Source organism: Chenopodium quinoa, unplaced genomic scaffold, assembly GCF_001683475.1.
Source record: "Chenopodium quinoa cultivar QQ74 unplaced genomic scaffold, ASM168347v1, whole genome shotgun sequence".
NCBI lineage: Eukaryota > Viridiplantae > Streptophyta > Magnoliopsida > Caryophyllales > Amaranthaceae > Chenopodium > Chenopodium quinoa.
The window spans coordinates 770242-792816 of record NW_018742318.1 but is presented as its reverse complement, the minus strand read 5'-3'; positions in this window follow the sequence as shown (position 1 = coordinate 792816).

Genomic DNA, 22575 nt, shown 5'->3' with positions numbered 1-22575 from the left:
CCAGTTCAGGACTAAATTCACTCTCTCACACCGTTGTAGGCACTTCCCCAAGTTCACTAGGCAATCATCAAAGGAGGCTCCCCCAACAGAAAAATCGTCCATGAAAACCTCCATCTCGGCCTCCAACATGTCCCCAAAAATGCTCATCATACACCGTTGAAAGGTGCCCGGTGCATTGCAAAGTCCAAAAGGCATTCTCCTGTAGGCAAAAGTACCATATGGACAAGTAAAAGTTGTCTTCTCTTGGTCATCCGGGTTTATAGGTATTTGGAAAAACCCCGAATAACCGTAAAGAAAGCAATAATACTTGTGCCTAGTTAGTCTTTCGAGCATTTGATCAATAAAAGGGAGGGGAAAATGGTCCTTTTTGGTAGATGCGTTTAGACGTCTATAGTCTATGCACATCCGCCAGCCGGTCACCGTTCTAGTTGAGATGAGCTCACCATTCTCATTCTCAACTACAGTCATTCCCCCCTTCTTAGGGACAACATGCACAGGGGAAACCCATCTAGAGCTTGAAATGGGGAAGATGATACCTGCATCAAGAAGTTTGGTGATCTCTTTCTTCACCACCTCCCCCATTTGAGGATTGAGTTTCCTCTGCCTCTCAATAGAAGGCCTCGCACCATCCTCGAGAGTTATGTGATGCATACATATAGCGGGGCTAATACCCTTGAGGTTATCAATGGTATAGCCTATGGCACTTTGATGCTCTCTCAATACATCACACAACTTCCGAGTTTGATCCGCATCTAAAGAAGAATTCACAATGACAGGATAAGTTGAATCAGGGCCAAGAAATTCGTACCTTAGATGTGATGGTAGAGGTTTCAATTCTACCTTAGGGGCCTCGTTTACCTCTTTTGTGGTGGCCTTAGCAAGTGCATACATGGGTGTAATTTCCTTGAAACCGTTATCACCATCATCTTCCTCTAGCATTTGCTCCTCTATGTACCTGCTCTCATCGATATCACTTGGCTCAAGATCATGGTTAGTAGAAAGCAATAGTGTATGCATACTAGAGACAATCGAATCAATAGTGTCAATCATCATGCAGTTTTCGGAAGTAGACAAAGGATATTGCATGCTTTTGTTTAGATCAAATTCAAGGACCTCCTCTCCTACCTTTAAAGAAATCTTGGCACTCTTCACATCAATGAGAGCATCAGAGGTAGCTAGGAAAGGTCGCCCAAGAATAATAGGTATATGATTATCTTCATCCATTTCCAAAACTACAAAATCCACAGGTATCACAAATTTCCCAACTCGTAGGGGAACATCTTCTACCTTACCCTTAGGAAATTTGATCGAACGATCAGCTAACTGTAGGGTAATGTTGGTAGGAAGAAGTTCTCCTACCCCTAATCTTTGATATACAGAATATGGCATAAGACTAACACTAGCCCCAAGATCACATAATGCATTATCAATTTTCATTTTATTAATAGCACAAGGGATTGAGAAATTACCTGGGTCTCCCAATTTGGGAGGCATCTTGTTCATGATGATTGCACTACAATTCGCGGTGAGGTTAACAGTTTCCACCCCATCACAATTCCTCCTGCCACTCAAAATATCTTTCAAAAACCTAGCATAGTTAGGCATTTGTTTTATAGCGTCGGTGAATGGTATGGAAAGGTGAATTTGCTTCAAAGTATCTAAAAACTTACCGAATTGAACATCCAACTTATGTCTCACAAACTTATGGGGGTAAGGAAGTTTTTGCAATAGATTGGGTTCTTTGACTTGTGTTACTTCCTTTTCATTTAAGACCTCTACAGTTTTATCATTTTCTCCGGTCCTCTCCTCCTCACTCTCTATAACAGTATCAGTGGTAGGTGTAGTCACAGATTGACTCCTAGGGGGTACTACTTCATCGCTCCCCCTCAATGTCTTTCCACTCCTAGTGGTGATAGCATTTACAGAGTTTTTAGGGTCAATACCTTGAGGTGGGAGTTTTGACACTCCAACCCCATCCTTTATAGCACTAGCCAACTGAGAAATCTGGGTTTCAAGCATTTTATTATGTGTCATCACTTCATTAAACTTTTTGTCACTGGTGGCCATGAAAGTGTTGAACATTTTGGTCTGTGCTTCCATCATCTCCTCCAAACTAGTCCTTTGCGATGGTCCTTGAGCATTGTAGTTGTCATTAGAGGCTCGGGAGCCACACGCATTAGACTGTTGGGGATTTTGATTTTGGATGTTGTTCCTGTTACCATTGTTATTCCAATTTCCCCTGTTATTGGCATTAATGTTCTGATTGTATTGCCCTTGATTACCTGCATTTTGTTGGTAATTATTCTGATTACCAAAATTACCATGTTGATTATAAGACCCTTGGGGATTTTGGTCCCTTTGGTTCCTGTTTCCCCACTGGTTTTGCTGTTCGTAGTCAGAATTATTACCCTGTTGATTATAATTGTTCCCTCTTTGATTAGGTGGTAAATATCTGTTATTGTCATTCCTAGGTCTATTATCATAAGACAAGGCATTGACTTGTTCATTATCACACTCATTACCATCATTATAGTTGGATTGAAATTGGGAATCTACGTTACAGGCAGAGGTATCATGGTCATAAGACCCACAGTTTTCACAGAATATACATCCAGCAGGCATATTATTAGAGTTAGAGTGCATACCTGCTCCCTTAGAATAGGATGGAAGATTTTGATGCAGTGGAGCGTTGAGCTTCTCTTTGATAATTGACATTTCCTTACCTAGATTTAAAGTTTGCGATGTCAAATTCCCGATTGCGTTAAGATGGTCTACCGAATAGACCGCTCCTCCACTCTTGCTCATGGCCTCTCGCTCTCCATCTTGCCAATCCATGTGGTGTCGTACCACATCTTCTATGATATCAATGACTTCTTCTTCGGTTTTGTTCATAATGGGGCCACCTGCTCCCGCATCCAAACTGGTCTTCCCTTGAGGACTCAATCCTCCATAGAAAATCTGTAAAACTTGATATGTTGGGATTCCGTGGTGTGGGCACTCTCTTTGATACTCCTTGTACCTTTCCCATGCTTCGTAGATTGACTCCCCACTCCTTTGCCGAAATCCCTAGATCAAAGCTCTAGCATCGGCCGTCTTCTTTTGGGAATAAAATCTTCCCAAGAATGCTGTCGTGACATCATCCCAAGTGTGTAGAGAGTTCGGCTTCACCTCCTTCTCTAACCATTCGAGAGCTCTCCCAATAAGTGAAAAGGGGAAAAGCTTCAATCTCACGAACTCTTGATTCACCCCATTAACCTTGATGGTATTGCAGTACTTCTCAAATTCGTTCAAATGAGCCAAAGGGCTCTCATGCTTGGCACCACTAAACTGCCTTCTCTCGATGAGGGTGATCATAGCCGGCCGGATCTCGAAATCATTGGCCTCAGTAGTGGGTGGAGCAATCCCACTTGAAGCTCTATACGCCCCAGGAGTTCCCAACTCCTTAAGGGGTCGTGGTGCTGGCCGATTGGGTTGGCGCGGTATGTCTGCCATTGGAACCTGTTGTGTGTTGTGTTCCTTTCCTTGAGAGTTTGATGACGTCAATCGAGATTTACGATTGCTCTTCAAAGTTCTTTCGATTTCTGGATCGAAGGGTATTAATTCTCTCTGTTTAGACCTGCGCATACACACTAACCAAACCAATTAAATAGCAGGGCTACAAGTGTAGCCAAAAGGGAAAAATCTTTTTGTGCTTTTTTTTATGATGAACTAGACTCAAGAAATCAAAAAGCAATTAACAAACACCGCTCCCCGGCAACGGCGCCATTTTGACAAGGGTTAAATCGGTCGCTACAATCTAACTCTCAATCAAACAATACTTAAACGAACACCCTATAACCAAGTACAATGGCAAATAAAGGTTCGGTCCACGAGGAACGAGAGTAATTGTAAATTAATCTTAAAACTAAACTAGTTCGAAATCAATGGAAAATGGTGTTCTAAAATACTACTAATAAGATGGAATAAATTAATAAACTAAGACACTAGGGAGAACGGGAATTCACCAAACCATCGGTAACTACGCAACAAGGAATCACATAGACAAACGGGATATGCAAAGACTATATGTCTAATCAATATCATGTGATAGGAAGACAACGAGCAATACTAAGCTTGGATTTCTCATGCACTTAACATTACTCGATACATAATCAAACCACATTCAATAATGAAATACTCAATTCACAATCTCTTGTTCAAATCAAGGATATCATGCAATCAAATTCAATATTCTAGGTTAGCTACTCCTATTATAATGAATTAACATGCAATCGCATATAATCAATTTAATCACAATCCGTTTATCAAAATCAATCCTCAATTACATAGATTACCTAGGCCGGGTTTCATCCCGAAACCCTAGCTAGGAGACTACTCACACATATTCATAATCAAAGCAATAATGAATTCCAAAAGCATAATAGATATAAACATGAATTCTGATTAAGGAATAATAAAGCTTGATTAATAAACAAGAATGAATAATACCAATTGTATTGATGCGAATCAATGGAAAAGTTCAGAACTTTGATATCCGTCGTCAATGAATAATACAAAGAATCTTCGCAAATCTTGCTTCAAATCAATCCAAGAAAACTAAAATCTCTAGAAATATCTCTAAGAAAACTAATGAATCTCTAATACTAAGAACGTTCTCCAATAACTCTCTACAAAGGCTCTCAAAACTATCTCTAAAACTGTCTGAGGAATCCTCTTAAAGTTGGGCCTTATATACGTCTTCTAATGCGTAGAAGTCAAGCGCGCAGTTAACCCTGGATCAGCACGGTCGTGCTGTATTTGGCACGGCCGTGCTAGCTTGTCAGTAAGTAAACCAGATTTCTTCTTCAAATTGGCACGGCCGTGCTATATATGGCACGGCCGTGCAGCTTCCTGGCATGGCCGTGCTGAATATGCTCTAGCACGGGGCTCATACTAAAGCTGACACGGGCACGGGCAACATCTGGCACGGCCGTGCTAATGGCCTGCACGGCCGTGCGGGTGCGTGGATACTAACACGGCCGTGCTATTGGCTTGCACGGACGTGCTGCCTTGCCTGGGGTTGCTTGCTTATAGGCCAGCACGGGTGTGCCTATGGTAACACGGCCGTGCTGCCTGTGCTATGTAATCAATGTACGACACTTGAACTTCCTTAACTCCTCGGACTCCGGTTAAGGCTAGCTCGGTTACGCATCAAGGGCTCGGGATCCGATTAAACTCGGTTGATATTACCTGAAAACACATCAAAAACAAACCGAAAACCCGTGAAGCACGTAATATGGGGAACGTAAGCATAACAAGGTAATAATCGGCCAAAGCGGCCCCAAATACATCTAAAATCATCCTAAAATATGCTCTAAAGCGCGCCCTAAAGTGCGCTTGTCAGGTACCGTCTATCAGATATGCCCTGATTGGATCCATCCAGGTTGAGCTTCTGTCTAGGATTCCAATAGGGTCTTCCTCGATGCTTCTCTTCTCCATTACTTCCCAAAAAACAGTTCGAGGAGTATCACAAGAGGCGGACGATGCTAATTTTTAAAGTGCATCCGCCTGGTTGTTTTCTGATCTCGGCACTTGAGTCAGATGAAAATCTTCAAGGGAACCGACTGCCTGTCGTACCGCCTGTAAATACTTGATCATGGCCGGATGGGTTGCTTCATAATCTCCATTATACTGACTCACTATCAATTGTGAATCGGAAAAGGCGTTTATCTTTCGTGCCCCTGCCGCCTTGCACATGCGGATTCCGGCTAGTAAAGCTTCATATTCTGCCTCATTGTTTGAGGCCTGAAAACTGAAGCGTAGAGCATATTCGTACCTGTCGCCTTCTGGCGACTAACACATGACGCCTGCTCCACAACCATTTGAAGTAGAGCTTCCATCCACATATACCTTCTAGATTTGGTCTGGATCTCGAGAATCAGGGGGACGAGTCATCTCAACAATAAAGTCAGCAAAGGCTTGCCCCTTCACTGCTTTTCTAGGCTCGAAAGTAACTTCGAGGCTCTGTATTTCTATGGCCCATTTGATCATCCGGCCTGACGACTCCATGGTGGTCAGTGGCCGCTTGATAGGTTGATCTGTATACACGATGACTGCATGTGCCAAAAAGTAGGGCTTCAATTTTTTAACAGCCATGAAGAGTGCAAGACCAAATTTTTCCACTAAGGGATACCTCAACTCAGCATTTTTCAATACCTGACTGACAAAGTAGACCGGGAGCTGACAACCGTCTCTTTCAGCAAGAAGAACAGCGCTTAACGCATGATTAGAGACGACCAGGTACATGTAGAGTACTTCTCTGGGCAAAGGGCTGACCAGCCTTGGCAAGGAATGCAAGTGAACTTTCAATTTCTAGAAGGTCGCCTCAGCATCCGGCCCCCATTCAAACCTTGCCTTCTTCTTAATGGCCTGGAAGAAGTATAAGCATTTGTCGCCTGATCGGCTTAGAAATCTTCCCAAGGCCGCCAGACAACCTGTTAACTTCTGAACCTCTCGGATGGTACGAGGCGACTGCATGTCAATGACCGCCTGCACCTTCTCAGGGTTCGCCTCTATTCCTCTATGATTGATAAGGAATCCGAGAAATTTCCCAGACTCAACTCCAAAGACACATTTCTTGGGATTGAGCATGACATGGTGCCGCCTGAGTGTGGCGAAAGTTTCTCGGAGGTCCGACAGATGATCTTTCTGAAGTTTATTCTTGACAATCATATCATCAACATATGCCTCGACGTTTCTCCCAATCTGATCAAAGAGCACAGTGTTTATCATTCGCTGGAAGGTAGCCGGGGCATTCTTAAGACCGAACGGCATGACCGTGTAACAGTATAACCCCTGATCAGTGACGAAGGCCGTCTTCTCCTGATCTTTCTTCCATAAAGGAATTTGATGGAAACCAGAGTAGGCGTCCATAAAGCTCATCAAAGCATGGCCGGCTGTTGAGTCGACCAGGTTATCAATTTTAAGCAGAGGGTAACTGTCTTTGGGGCACGCCTTGTTTAAATCTGTGTAGTCTACACACATTCGCCAGGTGCCATTCGGCTTTTTAACAAGCACCACATTTGCAACCCAGTCTGGGAAGTAACATTGCCGAATGAACCCTGCATCAAGTAATTTTTTAACTTCGGCGGCTGCCGCCTGACTTCTTTCTTCGCCATGGTTCCGCTTCTTCTGCCGTACCGGCTTCTTTTTCGGATCCACGGCTAGTTTATGTACCGCCAGATCAGGACTAATGCCTGGCATTTCATGGACTTCGAATGCAAAGATGTCCTTGTATTCTTTCAATAGTTTGTGAAAGTCGTCACCAAGGTCTCTTAGAGCAGTCGTCCCAACTTTAACTGTTCGGTCAGGACGTGAGTCGTCTAAGATCAGGTCCGTATGCTCACCAGACGGCTTAGGGCGGAATTCATCCGACCGCTCCTCTACCAATGATTGCTATTTTCTGTCTTTTCTTGCGGCCCCCGTCTGGGCTGCCTTTCTCTTCTTGCCGCCTGCTTCTTGAACAGGCGCACTCTCCTTGACATTGTCAAGGTCTGTTTTTCCACCACTTGACCCTGCGGTCATAACAGTGGGCTTGATATCCGAGAGATAGCACTCTCGGGCCATCCTCTGATCTCCCCTTAGGGACCCGACTGTTCCATTATCCCTCTCAAATTTGAGCAACATAAGAGATGGGATTATAACAACCTTGGAATTATTCAGGGTTGGTCGTCCCAGAATCATGTTGTAGGTCGAGAGTTCTTCTACTACCAGGAACCGGACTACCATGTGTCGTCCTTCCCCTTTTTCACCCAGACGGATGGGTAAATCCACTCGTCCCACTGGGTGGACGACTCCTCCCCCAAACCCTACTAAAGGGTGGGATGCCGGATGTATGCAATCAGTCTGATATTTTAATTTTGACAGACATTTGCTACTGATAAGATCTGAGGAGCTTCCAGTATCTATAAGGATTCGGCCAACTCTCTGGTTGGCCACTTTACACTCAATAACGATAGGGTCGTCATGCGGCCCCCTTACCCCTCCTAGATCTTCTTCAGTGATGACAATCTCAGGAAATGAATATTTGGAGGGCCGTTCTTGGTGAACGGAATTTACATCTAGCCGCCTGATATTGTCTTTGTTGCCCCTAATAGTAGGGCCGCCTCCTGAGAAACCGCCTGCAATGGTGTAGACGACTGCATCATCTGTATCAGAGCTGTCGGCTTGTTGACTCTTTTTGGCCGACTACTTTTTCGAGGAAGTGTTCCCCGTAGATTTCTTGACATAAGTGTCAAGATCGCCCTGCTCAACCAGGCGGTCCAGATACCGCATGAGACTGATGCATTCGTTGGTGTGATGACCAATATCTTCATGATAATCACAGAATTTTTCTTGGTTCCGGTTGCTTGCAGAACCCTTCATGGGGACCGGCTTCTCAATTGAGATCCGTCCCTTGATTTCCTTTAGGATAGCTTGGCTATCCTTGTTAAACGCATACTTTGGGGAGTATGGTTTGAATTCTTTTTTCTTCTTCTGGGCCGGCTGTTTAGAGGAATCAGCCGCCCAGACCTCTTTTCTTTTCTTCTCATCTTTGTTCGACAACTGATTCTGTCGTCCTTCTTTTTTGTCGAACCTTTTCCCGTCCGACTGTTTTGTACTACAAAGATCAGTCGCCTGTATATAGGCTTCCGCTTCAATCAAGGCCTCTTGAAGAGTCGCCACCCTCTTTCGGACCAAATCAAATTTGAATGTCGATCCGTCTTTGAGACCTCTGAAAAAGTCAATATAGGCTACCTCATCCGGTAACCCTTGAATCTGTATTCTCATCAGGTTGAACCGCCTGATGTAAGAACGAAGCCCCTCCTTCTCGCCCTGCTGAATCGTTCCTAAATCAAGGGTCGTCTTCTTCGCAAGTATGTTCATGGCAAAGTTGGAGGTGAATAAGTTAGCAAGCATCCAGAAGTTATTCACACAACCAGTCGGCAGGTTGCCGAACCATTGTTGTGCGATTCCTTTGAGAGTCGCTGGGAAACACTTGCACCAAGTGGGATCATCCAACCCTTGAAGGTACATCAGGTTGGTGAATGCCATCAAATGGTCTTCTGGGTTAGTAGTGCCGTCATAGGCGCCTACTAATACATTTTTCACTTTGGCCGGCTGAGCGGCTTCAGCAATTTCCTTGGAGAAGGCCGACGGCTGTTCCCCAAGTCTAAGCAACCGTAGCTTCCAATCCATAGGTTGGACATTCTTTGATGCATGCCCACCAAACAGAGGTGGCTGCAAAAAATATTGTTGTTGCGGTACAAATGGTAAGTTTTGGTACCGCCTGGTCACTATGAAAGCCGGACTGACGGGAGGTACCGCCTGACTGACTCTCATGATGCGACTGAGTATGCATCATCGAGGTATTGCGCAGACGGTCTTGGAAGTTTGAAGTAGAGGCCGACTCTGACAATCGGTCATTCTTTTTCTGCTCTAGCAATAGCCGAGCGTCTGTGTATGTTTTCTTCGACCCGTCCGCCTGAATATGACGAACGGGTTTCCTCTTTCCTTGAGTAGGAAAATGGTACTTTGTGAAATAAAGAGCAGGCGGCTCCCACTTCCTAGAGTTAGGATGAGGGGTCGCCTCTCGCCCTTGAACTGGCTTCCTCTTCCCTGAAGTGAAAGGTTTCTTAGCCGACTGTTCCTTGGCCAGAGCAGGCTTCTTGTTGAGCAACTCTTGAATCTCTCCCTTGAAGTTAGGATGAGTTAGGATGAGTTCGTTCCTTGTAATGGGAGCAGACCCATCAGTCGGCTGCTGCTGAACAGGCGGTGCGCCGGCTGGATCACTGAGTCCAGTTTGAAGATGTTCCCGTTCCCTCCTTTCGGTATGACGGGTGCGTCGGGCCCTTAGGGTCCCGTCTGAAGCTGTGTGAGTTTCAACTTCAAATTCATTCTAAGTGTCATGGTACGACTGAACTTGAGGATCGTCTAGGGGACGCCTCTCTTCAGGAGTCGGTACAGACGTGGATGCCATCTCAGAAGTACTCTCCCCACAGACGACGCCAAAATGTTTCGGGGTTTTCTGATGTCCTGCGGGAGAGTTACAATTCCGAGACTGGAACCGGACGCCTGTACCTGCAAAACAAACGGATGCTCCGGATGATTGGAGATCCGCCTCCGACGGTCAAGTTAGTACTTGATTAAGGAGTAATTAATGCGGAAATAAAAGTGATTGGGTCTCTCTAGGTGAGAGTGTTTAATGTGCGTAATCCCCCTTAATGAGGATTAAGGGAGGTATTTATAACCTTGGAAAACGTGCCAATTCTAGGTTTAGGTTAACCTAGGGCTGATTGGGCTTCCCTTGGAAGTTGGGCCTAGGTGGCCAGTTTCTCCACTAGGCATGGAGGATGCCACGTGTCATGACATAATAGGTCCAGGGTGGACGAATAGGCGTGTGCCACGTGGCAAGCCCTGACAGTTCCAACTGGGGGACACTTGGCAGGACCTGATTGGCCTGCGTGGCGCATTCCGATTGGTGGGAGCAAAATCCTCTAATCACTAATTGTATTAAATGAAACTAAAAAACATTCAGACAAGTCTTTTTGAATCAAATAAAAGTCAAACATATTCAAACAAAGCTTTTTGAGTTGAATGAAAGTAAAATGCACTAAATGAAGCCAATTGAATCAAATTAAAGTAAAACACATTCAAACAAATATTTTGAACCAAATCAAAGTCAACCACATTCATACAATGCTTTTTAAATCAAATGAAAGTCAAACATATCAAACAAAGCTTTTTGTATCGAATGAAAGTCAAATGCTTTCAACGACGCTCATGGAATTAAATTAAAGTCAAACGCACTCAAACAAAGCGTTTTGAATCAAATGAAAGTCAAACACATTCAAACCAAGCTTTTTGAGTCGAATAAAAGTCAAGTGTATTCAAACAAAGTTTTTCAAATGAAATAAAGTTAAAAATATTAAAATAAAGCTTTTTCAATCAAATGAGAGTCTAAACATTCAAACAAAGCTTTTTGAATGAAATGAAATTAAAAAACATTTAAACTAAGCTTTTAGAATAAAATGAAAGTCAAACACATTCAAACATATTCAACCAAAGCTTTTTAAATGAAATGAAAGTTTAATTTAACACATTAAAACAAATCTTTTTCAATGAAATGAGAGTCAAATACATTCAAACAAAGCTTTTTGAATAAAATGAAATTAAAACACATTTAAACTAAGCTTTTTGAATCAAATGAAAGTCAAACACATTCAAACATATTCAAACAAAGCATTTTGAATCAAATGAATCAAACACATTCAAACAAAGCTTTAAGAATCACATGAATGTCAAACACATTCAAACAAAACGTTTTGAATCCAATGAAAGTCAAATGCATTCAACGAAGCTAATTGAATCAAATGAAAGTCAAACATATTTAAACAAAGCTTTTGAAATCAAAGAAAATTCAAAGACATTCAAACAATGCTTTTTGAATCAAATAAAAGTCAAACACATTCAAACAAAGATTTTTTAATTGAATAAAAGTGAAACGAATTCAACGAAGCTCATTGTTTTAAATGAAACTCAAAAACATTCAGACAAGTCTTTTTGAATCAAATGAAAGTCAAACACATTCAAACAAAGATTTTTGAGTTGAATGAAAGTCAAATGCACTAAATGAAGCCAATTGAATCAAATTAAAGTAAAACACATTCAAACAAATATTTTGAATCAAATGAAAGTCAACCTCATTCATACAATGCTTTTTAAATCAAATGAAAGTCAAACATATCAAACAAAGCTTTTTGAATCGAATGAAAGTCAAATGCTTTCAACGAAGCTCATTGAATAAAATTAAAGTCAAACGCACTCAAACAAAGCGTTTTAAATCAAATGAAAGTCAAACACATTCAAACCAAGCTTTTTGAATCGAATAAAAGTCAAGTGTATTCAAACAAAGTTTTTCAAATGAAATAAAGTTAAAAATATTAAAATAAAGCTTTTTCAATCAAATGAGAGTCTAATACATTCAAACAAAGCTTTTTGAATGAAATGAAATTAAAAAACATTTAAACTAAGCTTTTTGAATAAAAGAAAGTCAAACACATTCAAACATATTCAACCAAAGCTTTTTAAATGAAATGAAAGTTTAATTTAACAAATTAAAACAAATCTTTTTTAATGAAATGAGAGTCAAATACATTCAAACAAAGCTTTTTGAATAAAATGACATTAAAACACATTTAAACTAAGCTTTTTGAATCAAATGAAAGTCAAACACATTCAAACATATTCAAACAAAGCATTTTGAATCAAATGAATCAAACACATTCAAACAAAGCTTTAAGAATCACATGAATGTCAAACACATTCAAACAAAACGTTTTGAATCCAATGAAAGTCAAATGCATTCAACGAAGCTAATTGAATTAAATGAAAGTCAAACATATTTAAACAAAGCTTTTGAAATCAAAGAAAATTCAAAGACATTCAAACAATGCTTTTTGAATCAAATAAAAGTCAAACACATTCAAACAAGGATTTTTTAATCAAAAAAAAGTCAAACGAATTCAACGAAGCTCATTGTTTCAAATGAAACTCAAAAACATTCAGACAAGTCTTTTTGAATCAAATGAAAGTCAAACACACTCAAACAAAGATTTTTGAGTTGAATGAAAGTCAAATGCACTAAATGAAGCCAATTGAATCAAATTAAAGTAAAACACATTCAAACAAATATTTTGAATCAAATGAAAGTCAACCTCATTCATACAATGCTTTTTAAATCAAATGAAAGTCAAACATATCAAACAAAGCTTTTTGAATCGAATGAAAGTCAAATGCTTTCAACGAAGCTCATTGAATAAAATTAAAGTCAAACGCACTCAAACAAAGCGTTTTAAATCAAATGAAAGTCAAACACATTCAAACCAAGCTTTTTGAATCGAATAAAAGTCAAGTGTATTCAAACAAAGTTTTTCAAATGAAATAAAGTTAAAAATATTAAAATAAAGCTTTTTCAATCAAATGAGAGTCTAATACATTCAAACAAAGCTTTTTGAATGATATGAAATTTAAAAACATTTAAACTAAGCTTTTAGAATAAAATGAAAGTCAAACACATTCAAACATATTCAACCAAAGCTTTTTAAATGAAATGAAAGTTTAATTTAACACATTAAAACAAATCTTTTGCAATGAAATGAGAGTCAAATACATTCAAACAAAGCTTTTTGAATAAAATGAAATTAAAACACATTTAAACTAAGCTTTTTGAATCAAATGAAAGTCAAACACATTCAAACATATTCAAACAAAGCATTTTGAATCAAATAAATCAAACACATTCAAACAAAGCTTTAAGAATCACATGAATGTCAAACACATTCAAACAAAACGTTTTGAATCCAATGAAAGTCAAATGCATTCAACGAAGCTAATTGAATCAAATGAAAGTCAAACATATTTAAACAAAGCTTTTGAAATCAAAGAAAATTCAAAGACATTCAAACAATGCTTTTTGAATCAAATAAAAGTCAAACACATTCAAACAAAGATTTTTTAATCGAATAAAAGTCAAACGAATTCAACGAAGCTCATTGTTTCAAATGAAACTAAAAAACATTCAGACAAGTCTTTTTGAATCAAATGAAAGTCAAACACACTCAAACAAAGATTTTTGAGTTGAATGAAAGTCAAATGCACTAAATGAAGCCAATTGAATCAAATTAAAGTAAAACACATTCAAACAAATATTTTGAATCAAATGAAAGTCAACCTCATTCATACAATGCTTTTTAAATCAAATGAAAGTCAAACATATCAAACAAAGCTGTTTGAATCGAATGAAAGTCAAATGCTTTCAACGACGCTCATTGAATTAAATTAAAGTCAAACGCACTCAAACAAAGCGTTTTGAATCAAATGAAAGTCAAACACATTCAAACCAAGCTTTTTGAGTCGAATAAAAGTCAAGTTTATTCAAACAAAGTTTCTCAAATGAAATAAAGTTAAAAATATTAAAATAAAGCTTTTTCAATCAAATGAGAGTCTAATACATTCAAACAAAGCTTTTTGAATGAAATGAAATTAAAAAACATTTAAACTAAGATTTTAGAATAAAATGAAAGTCAAACACATTCAAACATATTCAACCAAAGCTTTTTAAATGAAATGAAAGTTTAATTTAACACATTAAAACAAATCTTTTTCAATGAAATGAGAGTCAAATACATTCAAACAAAGCTTTTTGAATAACATGAAATTAAAACACATTTAAACTAAGCTTTTTGAATCAAATGAAAGTCAAACACATTCAAACATATTCAAACAAAGCATTTTGAATCAAATGTATAAAACACATTCAAACAAAGCTTTATGAATCACATGAATGTCAAACACATTCAAACAAAACGTTTTGAATCCAATGAAAGTCAAATGCATTCAACGAAGCTAATTGAATCAAATGAAAGTCAAACATATTTAAACAAAGCTTTTGAAATCAAAGAAAATTCAAAGACATTCAAACAATGCTTTTTGAATCAAATAAAAGTCAAACACATTCAAACAAAGATTTTTTAATCGAATAAAAGTCAAACGAATTCAACGAAGCTCATTGTTTCAAATGAAACTAAAAAACATTCAGACAAGTCTTTTTGAATCAAATGAAAGTCAAACACACTCAAACAAAGATTTTTGAGTTGAATGAAAGTCAAATGCACTAAATGAAGCCAATTGAATCAAATTAAAGTAAAACACATTCAAACAAATATTTTGAATCAAATGAAAGTCAACCTCATTCATACAATGCTTTTTAAATCAAATGAAAGTCAAACATATCAAACAAAGCTTTTTGAATCGAATGAAAGTCAAACGCACTCAAACAAAGCGTTTTGAATCAAATGAAAGTCAAACACATTCAAACCAAGCTTTTTGAGTCGAATAAAAGTCAAGTGTATTCAAACAAAGTTTTTCAAATGAAATAAAGTTAAAAATATTAAAATAAAGCTTTTTCAATCAAATGAGAGTCTAATACATTCAAACAAAGCTTTTTGAATGAAATGAAATTAAAAAACATTTAAACTAAGATTTTAGAATAAAATGAAAGTCAAACACATTCAAACATATTCAACCAAAGCTTTTTAAATGAAATGAAAGTTTAATTTAACACATTAAAACAAATCTTTTTCAATGAAATGAGAGTCAAATACATTCAAACAAAGCTTTTTGAATAAAATGAAATTAAAACACATTTAAACTAAGCTTTTTGAATCAAATGAAAGTCAAACACATTCAAACATATTCAAACAAAGCATTTTGAATCAAATGAATCAAACACATTCAAACAAAGCTTTAAGAATCACATGAATGTCAAACACATTCATACTAAACGTTTTGAATCCAATGAAAGTCAAATGCATTCAACGAAGCTAATTGAATCAAATGAAAGTCAAACATATTTAAACAAAGCTTTTGAAATCAAAGAAAATTCAAAGACATTCAGACAATGCTTTTTGAATCAAATAAAAGTCAAACACATTCAAACAAAGATTTTTTAATCGAATAAAAGTCAAACGAATTTAACGAAGCTCATTGTTTTAAATGAAACTCAAAAACATTCAGACAAGTATTTTTGAATCAAATGAAAGTCAAACACACTCAAACAAAAATTTTTGAGTTGAATGAAAGTCAAATGCACTAAATGAAGCCAATTGAATCAAATTAAAGTAAAACACATTCAAACAAATATTTTGAATCAAATGAAAGTCAACCTCATTCATACAATGCTTTTTAAATCAAATGAAAGTTAAACATATCAAACAAAGCTTTTTGAATCGAATGAAAGTCAAATGCTTTCAACGACGCTCATTGAATAAAATTAAAGTCAAACGCACTCAAACAAAGCGTTTTGAATCAAATGAAAGTCAAACACATTCAAACCAAGCTTTTTGAGTCGAATAAAAGTCAAGTGTATTAAAACAAAGTTTTTCTAATGAAATGAAGTTAAAAATATTAAAATAAAGCTTTTTCAATCAAATGAGAGTCTAATAAATTCAAACAAAGCTTTTTGAATGAAATGAAATTAAAAAACATTTAAACTAAGATTTTAGAATAAAATGAAAGTCAAACACATTCAAACATATTCAACCATAGCTTTTTAAATGAAATGAAAGTTTAATTTAACACATTAAAACAAATCTTTTTCAATGAAATGAGAGTCAAATACATTCAAACAAAGCTTTTTGAATAAAATGAAATTAAAACACATTTAAACTAAGCTTTTTGAATCAAATGAAAGTCAAACACATTCAAACATATTCAAACAAAGCATTTTGAATCAAATGTATAAAACACATTCAAACATAGCTTTAAGAATCACATGAATGTCAAACACATTCAAACAAAACGTTTTGAATCCAATGAAAGTCAAATGCATTCAACGAAGCTAATTGAATCAAATGAAAGTCAAACATATTTAAACAAAGCTTTTGAAATCAAAGAAAATTCAAAGACATTCAAACAATGCTTTTTGAATCAAATAAAAGTGAAACACATTCAAACAAAGATTTTTTAATCGAATAAAAGTCAAACGAATTCAACGAAGCTCATTGTTTCAAATGAAACTCAAAAACATTCAGACAAGTCTTTTTGAATCAAATGAAACTCAAACACACTCAAACAAAGATTTTTGAGTTGAATGAAAGTAAAATGCACTAAATGAAGCCAATTGAATCAAATTAAAGTAAAACACATTCAAACAAATATTTTGAATCAAATGAAAGTCAACCTCATTCATACAATGCTTTTTAAATCAAATGAAAGTCAAACATATCAAACAAAGCTTTTTGAATCGAATGAAAGTCAAATGCTTTCAACGAAGCTCATTGAATAAAATTAAAGTCAAACGCACTCAAACAAAGCGTTTTAAATCAAATGAAAGTCAAACACATTCAAACCAAGCTTTTTGAATCGAAAAAAAGTCAAGTGTATTCAAACAAAGTTTTTCAAATGAAATAAAGTTAAAAATATTAAAATAAAGCTTTTTCAATCAAATGAGAGTCTAATACATTCAAACAAAGCTTTTTGAATGACATGAAATTAAAAAACATTTAAACTAAGCTTTTTGAATAAAATAAAAGTCAAACACATTCAAACATATTCAACCAAAGCTTTTTAAATGAAATGAAAGTTTAATTTAACACATTAAAACAAATCTTTTACAATGAAATGAGAGTCAAATACATTTAAACAAAGCTTTTTGAATAAAATGAAATTAAAACACATTTAAACTAAGCTTTTTAAATCAAATGAAAGTCAAACACATTCAAACATATTCAAACAAAGCTTTTTAAATCAAATGAATCAAACACATTCAAACAAAGCTTTAAGAATCCTATGAAAGTCAAACACATTCAAACAAAATGTTTTGAATCCAATGAAAGTCAAATGCATTCAACGAAGCTAATTGAAAGTCAAACACATTTAAACAAAGCTTTTGAAATCAAAGAAAATTCAAAGACATTCAAACAATGCTTTTTATACCAAATTAAAGTCAAACACATTCAAACAAAGCTTTTTTAATCGAATAAAAGTCAAACGAATTCAACGAAGCTAATTGTATTAAATGAAACTCAATAACATTCAGACAAGTCTTTTTGAATCAAATGAAAGTCAAACACATTCAAACAAAGATTTTTGAGTTGAATGAAAGTGAAATGCACTAAATGATGCCAATTGAATCAAATTAAAGTAAAACACATTCAAACAAATATTTTGAATCAAATGAAAGTCAACCCATTCATACAATGCTTTTTAAATCAAATGAAAGTCAAACATATCAAACAAAACTTTTTGAATAAAATGAAAGTCAAATGCTTTCAACGAAGCTCATTGAATCAAATTAAAGTCAAACGCACTCAAACAAAGCGTTTTGAATCAAATGAAAGTCCAACACATTCAAACAATGCTTTTTGAATCGAATAAAAGTCAAGTGTATTCAAACAAAGTTTATCAAATGAAAGAAAGTTAAACATATTAAAATAAAGCTTTTTCAATCAAAAGAGAGTCAAATACATTCAAACAAAGCTTTTTGAATGAAATGAAACTAAAAAACATTTAAACTAAGCTTTTTGAATAAAATGGAAGTCAAACACATTTAAACATATTCAAACAAAGCTTTTTAAATGAAATGAAAGTTTAATTGAACACATTAAAACAAATCTTTTTCAATGAAATGAGAGTCAAATACATTCAAACAAAGCTTTTTGAATAAAATGAAATTAAAACACATTTAAACTAAGCTTTTTGAATCAAATGAAAGTCAAACACATTAAACATATTCAAACAAAGCTTTTTGAATCAAATGAATCAGACACATTCAAACAAAGCTTTAAGAATCATATGAAAGTTAAACACATTCAAACAATACGTTTTGAATCCAATGAAAGTCAAACGCATTTAACGAAGCTAATTGAATCAATGAAAGTCAAACACATTTAAACAAAGCTTTCGAAATCAAAGAAAATTCAAAGACATTCAAATAATGCTTTTTGAATCAAATAAAAGTCAAACACATTCAAACAAAGCTTTTTTAATCGAATAAAAGCCAAGTGTATTCAAACAAAGATTTTCAAATGAAAGAAAGTTAAACATATTAAAATAAAGGTTTTTCAATCAAAAGAGAGTCAAATACATTCAAACAAAGCTTTTTGAATGAAATGAAATTAAAACACATTTAAACTAAGCTTTTTGAATCAAATTAAAGTCAAACACATTCAAACATATTCAAACAAAGCATTTTGAATCAAATGAATCAAACACATTCAAACAAAGCTTTAAGAATCACATGAATGTCAAACACATTCAAACAAAACGTTTTGAATCCAATGAAAGTCAAATGCATTCAACGAAGCTAATTGAATCAAATGAAAGTCAAACATATTTAAACAAAGCTTTTGAAATCAAAGAAAATTCAAAGACATTCAAACAATGCTTTTTGAATTAAATAAAAGTCAAACACATTCAAACAAAGATTTTTTAATCGAATAAAAGTCAAACGAATTCAACGAAGCTCATTGTTTCACATGAAACTCTAAAACATTCAGACAAGTCTTTTTGAATCAAATGAAAGTCAAACACACTCAAACAAAGATTTTTGAGTTGAATGAAAGTCAAATGCACTAAATGAAGCCAATTGAATCAAATTAAAGTAAAACACATTCAAACAAATATTTTGAATCAAATGAAAGTCAACCTCATTCATACAATGCTTTTTAAATCAAATGAAAGTCAAACATATCAAACAAAGCTTTTTGAATCGAATGAAAGTCAAATGCTTTCAACGAAGCTCATTGAATAAAATTAAAGTCAAACGCACTCAAACAAAGCATTTTAAATCAAATGAAAGTCAAACACATTCAAACCAAGCTTTTTGAATCGAATAAAAGTCAAATGTATTCAAACAAAGTTTTTCAAATGAAATAAAGTTAAAAATATTAAAATAAAGCTTTTTCAATCAAATGAGAGTCTAATACATTCAAACAAAGCTTTTTGAATGAAATGAAATTAAAAAACATTTAAACTAAGCTTTTAGAATAAAATGAAAGTCAAACACATTCAAACATATTCAACCAAAGCTTTTTAAATGACATGAAAGTTTAATTTAAAACATTAAAACAAATCTTTTTCAATGAAATGAGAGTCAAATACATTCAAACAAAGCTTTTTGAATAAAATGACATTAAAACACATTTAAACTAAGCTTTTTAAATCAAATGAAAGTCAAACACATTCAAACATATTCAAACAAAGCATTTTGAATCAAATGAATCAAACACATTCAAACAAAGCTTTAAGAATCACATGAATGTCAAAAACATTCAAACAAAACGTTTTGAATCCAATGAAAGTCAAATGCATTCAACGAAGCTAATTGAATCAAATGAAAGTCAAACATATTTAAACAAAGCTTTTGAAATCAAAGAAAATTCAAAGACATTCAAACAATGCTTTTTGAATCAAATAAAAGTCAAACACATTCAAACAAAGATTTTTTAATCGAATAAAAGTCAAACGAAGCTCATTGTTTCAAATGAAACTCAAAAACATTCAGACAAGTCTTTTTGAATCAAATGAAAGTCAAACACACTCAAATAAAGATTTTTGAGTTGAATGAAAGTCAAATGCACTAAATGAAGCCAATTGAATCAAATTAAAGTAAAACACATTCAAACAAATATTTTGAATCAAATGAAAGTCAACCTCATTCATACAATGCTTTTTAAATCAAATGAAAGTCAAACATATCAAACAAAGCTTTTTGAATCGAATGAAAGTCAAATGCTTTCAACGAAGCTCATTGAATAAAATTAAAGTCAAACGCACTCAAACAAAGCGTTTTAAATCAAATGAAAGTCAAACACATTCAAACCAAGCTTTTTGAATCGAATAAAAGTCAAGTGTATTCAAACAAAGTTTTTCAAATGAAATAAAGTTAAAAATATTAAAATAAAGCTTTTTCAATCAAATGAGAGTCTAATACATTCAAACAAAGCTTTTTGAATGAAATGAAATTAAAAAACATTTAAACTAAGCTTTTTGTATAAAATAAAGTCAAACACATTCAAACATATTCAACCAAAGCTTTTTAAATGAAATGAAAGTTTAATTTAACACATTAAAACAAATCTTTTACAATGAAATGAGAGTCAAATACATTCAAACAAAGCTTTTTGAATAAAATGAAATTAAAACACATTCAAACTAAGCTTTTTAAATCAAATGAAAGTCAAACACATTCAAACATATTCAAACAAAGCTTTTTGAATCAAATGAATCAAACACATTCAAACGAAGCTTTAAGAATCATATGAAAGTCAAACACATTCAAACAAAACGTTTTGAATCCAATGAAAGTCAAACGCATTTAACGAAGCTAATTGAATCAATGAAAGTCAAACACATTTAAACAAAGCTTTCGAAATCAAAGAAAATTCAAAGAGATTCAAATAATGCTTTTTGAATCAAATAAAAGTCAAACACATTCAAACAAAGCTTTTTTAATCGAATAAAAGCCAAGTGTATTCAAACAAAGTTTTTCAAATGAAAGAAAGTTAAACATATTAAAATAAAGGTTTTTCAATCAAAAGAGAGTCAAATACATTCAAACAAAGCTTTTTGAATGAAATGAAATTAAAAAACATTTAAACTAAGCTTTTTGAATAAAATGAAAGTCAAAACACATTCAAACATATTCAAACAAAGTTTTTTAAATGAAATGAAAGTTTAATTTAACACATTAAAACAAGTCTTTTTCAATGAAATGAGAGTCAAATACATTCAAACAAAGCTTTTTGAATAAAATGAAATTAAAACACATTTAAACTAAGCTTTTTGAATCAAATGAAAGTCAAACACATTCAAACATATTCAAACAAAGCTTTTTGAATCAAATGAATCAGACACATTCAAACAAAGCTTTAAGAATCATATGAAAGTTAAACACATTCAAACAAAACGTTTTGAATCCAATGAAAGTCAAACGCATTTAACGAAGCTAATTGAATTAATGAAAGTCAAACACATTTAAACAAAGCTTTCGAAATCAAAGAAAATTCAAAGACATTCAACAATGCTTTTTGAATCAAATAAAAGTCAAACACATTCAAACAAAGCTTTTTTAATCGCAAAAAAGTCTAACGAATTCAACGAAGCTAATTGTATTAAATGAAACTAAAAAACATTCAGACAAGTCTTTTTGAATCAAATAAAAGTCAAACACATTCAAACAAAGCTTTTTGAGTTGAATGAAAGTAAAATGCACTAAATGAAACCAATTTAATCAAATTAAAGTAAAACACTTTCAAACAAATATTTTGAATCAAATGAAAGTCAACCACATTCATACAATGCTTTTTAAATCAAATGAAAGTCAAACATATCAAACAAAGCTTTTTGAATCGAATGAAAGTCAAATGCTTGCAACGACGCTCATTGAATTAAATTAATGTCAAACGCACTCAAACAAAGCGTTTTGAATCAAATGAAAGTCATACACATTCAAACCAAGCTTTTTGAGTCGAATAAAAGTCAAGTGTATTCAAACAAAGTTTTTCAAATGAAAGAAAGTTAAAAATATTAAAATAAAGCATTTTCAATCAAATGAGAGTCTAATACATTCAAACAAAGCTTTTTGAATGAAATGAAATTTAAAAACATTTAAACTAAGCTTTTAGAATAAAATGAAAGTCAAACACATTCAAACATATTCAACCAAAGCTTTTTAAATGAAATGAAAGTTTAATTTAACACATTAAAACAAATCTTTTACAATGAAATGAGAGTCAAATACATTCAAACAAAGCTTTTTGAATAATATGAAATTAAAACACATTTAAACTAAGCTTTTTGAATCAATTGAACGTCAAACACATTCAAACATATTCAAACAAAGCTTTTTGGATCAAATGAATCAAACACATTCAAACAAAGTTTTAAGAATCATAAGAAAGTCAAACACAATCAAACAAAACGTTTTGAATCCAATGAAAGTCAAATGCACTCAACGAAGCTAATTGAATCAAATGAAAATCAAACACATTTAAA